Source organism: Peromyscus californicus, unplaced genomic scaffold (assembly GCF_007827085.1).
Source record: "Peromyscus californicus insignis strain IS unplaced genomic scaffold, ASM782708v3 Scaffold_7__1_contigs__length_154581171, whole genome shotgun sequence".
NCBI lineage: Eukaryota > Metazoa > Chordata > Mammalia > Rodentia > Cricetidae > Peromyscus > Peromyscus californicus.
In genome coordinates, this window is record NW_026294595.1 from 103,896,352 (window position 1) to 103,900,149 (window position 3,798).

The window sequence follows — 3,798 nt, forward strand, 5'->3', positions numbered from 1 at the left end:
CAAGTGCAAGGACCCGAGTTCCATCCCAGCATCACCACAAAAACAATAAAATAAAATGAAAAGAAGATGCTTAGAAAAGAAATTAACAGCATAGAAAAAAAGAGACAGAAAATGGGAAAGAAAAGGGTAGAAACAAGATCAGAAATATCACTAATGTGCTAAACTCACTACTAAAAGGCAAAGATGAACACTAACAACAGCTATAACTACTATAGTGACTCTACTAGTCTTAGACTGGGATCTGAGATAGGGGACAGTGTTGTAATTAAGCATGTAATGATGAAAGTTTAATTTACCAGAGAGACACAAGCATTTAAAGTACCTAATAAGATAGATGTAAATAAGACAAAACTGAGAAGACACAATGAAATCTTTCAAGTACAACTCCATATATAGAGACTTCAACTTATTTATTTCATTTAGGTATAGATGAAACTGGAAAACATTTTAAAATTTAAACATGCTCTAAATGAGTTTGATTTAATGAACATACGTTGAAATATATGCAAATACCATAGAATATGTACTAATTTCAGGTTTACATGGACTGTTTACAAAGGTTGACCAGATGCCTAGAATTGCTATAATACAAGATGAAACCTGAGCAAGAAATTAAAAGTCCCCATGCCTTTCTCTACTTTCTAGATTTATCTCCCACCATACTTTACTACATACATGTACTACTGACTGATCTTCATATGAATCCTACATTCTCAGCTCAGATCCCTCCTTGGTATATGTTTTCCTACTAAATCATATCTCAAGACTTTGTGTACTCAAAGACAATGTCTAGTTATCCTCTCCATTTTCCTAGACTACTTATTTTATCTATTATTATTATTATCATCATCATCATCATCATCATCATCATCATTAGCAGTAGTATATTACGTATGTTTGTAGGTGTGCATGTGCTACATGTGCAGAAGTCAGAGGGCAGCTTTGTGGAGTTGGTTCTCTCCATCCTCCTTTACATGGGTTGCAGGGATTGAACTTGGGTCTTCAGGCTTGTGTGGCAATCACTTTCACCTGCTGAGCCGTCTCACCAGTCCCCTATATTATTTTCCTCACCTGTCTTGAACTAGTTTTATGTCAACCTTTCTCTTTGCTAGACCGTGAGAGCTCCTGAAGATTTAGATCACTTCTTTTTTTGTTTGCTCCCCACAGCACAGTGAGTACTCTAAATTGATTATTGACTCAGATTGGACGTTATTTAAATGAGTATAATCCACGTTGAATTAGCCTGTGGGATATCATATTATTTCCATTGTATCCAGGGACTCAAGAACTGTATCAAAGAGGGAGCAGAGTCATATGAAATCTTCTCCATAAGCCCTGGCAAAAATCAGAAGATTGTGAAAAACAAGACCTGTTTTGGGCATCATTTATGAATGTGATTGGCGTCACATAGAGTATGTCATGAAGTAATTGTTGGGGATTTCTAACTGTTTACTCAAAGGCAGATTTGCCTCCTACTTAAGCAACTGGGGTGGGTGACTTTGTTGATGGAAACTCTTGGTAATGAGGTCACTACTTGGGGAATTTTCGTTATGCAGTTTTTGAAGAATTCTGTTTTGTATTTCTTTGACTAATATTTATCTTAGTAGGTAGTTTAGCTGTTGGCAGAGCAAATGTTTGGAATATCTTTATAAGTGATGGTGTTGTGTTAGAAAAGTTATTCTGGAGTTGCTATTTCTGGCAACTGATTTCACGATCATTTATTAATTAAGGCCTATTTTGGATTGTCATAGTAAAATCTGTATGTAGGAAGATACTTATCCTTTTGTTCTCAACAGTAGGATATAAACTCAGTTTGTCCCCCCAACTAAATCAGGTGATTAATTAGCCATTTATAAGAAAATGGACAAAACTGTCATTGTTTCACTTTGTTAGAAATCACCCATCTAGACAATTTCGTGGATGCCAGGGAATGGAGAGCATTTGCAGAAGCAGATCCTAAAGGGTGTGGGTGGGCCTGTTGGAGTGTTGGGATTTGAGCTTCAGCTTTTTGAACCCAGGATCTTGAAATGCATGGTGATTCCTGTCCATTAGATTGTAAGGTGTATGTAGGTAATCTTGGAAACAATGGGAACAAGACTGAATTAGAACGGACTTTTGTCGACTAATGGACGACTCCGAAGTGTGTGGGTTGCTCGAAACCCTCTTGGCTTTGCCTTCATTGAATCTGAGGATCTTTGCGATGCCGCTGGTGCTGTCCGAGAGCTAGATGGAAGAACACTATGTGGCTGCTGTGTAAGAGTGGAATGCTGAAAAAAAGAAGTCGGAATCGTGGCCCACCTCCCTCCTGGGGTTGTCGCCCTCGAGATGATTGCCATAGGAGGAGTCCTCCACCTCAGCGAAGATCTCCAAGAAGGAGAAACTTCTCTCGAAGCTGGAGCAGGTCACTTTCTAGAGATAGGAGAAGAGAAAGGTCTCTGTCTCGTGACAGAAATCACAAGCCCTCTCAATCCTTCTCTCGGTCTCATGGCCAATCTAGGTCACATGAAAGGAAGTAGACCAGTTTGCAAAAGAAGTGGTGTATGGGAAAGAACTTCATCCGACAGGAGTATGTACAGGAAATTCAAGCTTTGTTTGAGACGTCATAAGCTTTGTACATTTTTCAGATGTTTTAGCTGTTCAAATTTGTTTTGTCTCTTGGAACAGTGACACACATAACGATGTAATTCTCTGTGGTTCCAAATGGATCAGATGAGGCATGTAATATCCAGAATTGTTACTTTACAATGTTCCCTTAAGCAAGATTGAATTTGCTTTGAACTTTAGTTTTTCGTAGACTGAAATAAACCTAGATGCTGCCCAGTTCAAGTGTGATGTGCTAATGATATGGAAACCACGGGCAGAAATGGAAAGGGCTGTAGTCTCTGTAGTAGCTGGGCTACGGTGTGGAGCTGTGGGGAAATGATAAGAAGTCTTTAAGCGCTGCTGCGAACACAAGCCAGCAGGTAAAGGGTGGGAACTGCATTCTGAAGGCTTGCAAAGAGGTTATACACTCATTGCTATATATGGACGAATGACTGTTTGTAACATTCTTTATTTGGAAGTAGAAGGCTTTAAGTTAGCTATCAGTTTAAGGGTACATTGTAGAGCTGAACCTTTGAGTTACTGTGCAAGACTTTTTTTTCATACTGTCATTTGTAATATGTTTTGAGAATTCTTGGGATTAAAGTTTTGGTTACAATCCATCAATCAATCAATCAATCACCCATCTATCAGGAGACTTTCCCAACTGACTCCAATTCACAGGAACAGAGTGAAATAAAGGCCAACTATATAAACTTATCAATTGAGATAAGATGAACTGAATAGGCTGAAAGCACTATAATTTGAGGGCAGAGAGCTGTTGCCATTGGTGACTTGATTTATTTCAAAGCTAGATCTAATTTAGTGGCAAACATAGTCTGAATTATTCAAGAAAGTTGAGTTATGCAATGCTGCTGAGAAGCATCGACCCGTTTACAGTACCTGAAAGACAGGGGCCCGAGAGATCAATTGACCAGATTTGGAGATGGGCAATACTGAATCCACTCCTTTCCTAACTGGCAGCTCAGACATAAAAAGACGGGAGAGAGGAGGCTACATTCTAGAATGGAGCTGAACTAGACAACCTGGCTTATCTACAGCGTGGGGAACTAAAGACTGGTGATCCTCTGGAAGAGGCGGGATTTTTTTTTCCTTCTACATAAAGGGCACTGACTTGAACACTGGCAATGTAAAGTGGATTAAGACGTAGGCTCACAGATTTTCTGGAATGGTAGACAAAAGTAACAACTATCCTAG

At 39.1% G+C, this 3,798-nt stretch overlaps 1 pseudogene; it reads left to right on the top strand.

Moving 5' to 3' along the window:
• The first annotated feature begins 1,993 nt into the window (after window positions 1-1,993).
• LOC128100553 (serine/arginine-rich splicing factor 3-like) lies at window positions 1,994-2,516 on the top strand (annotated as a pseudogene).
• Window positions 2,517-3,798: the final 1,282 nt, after the last annotated feature.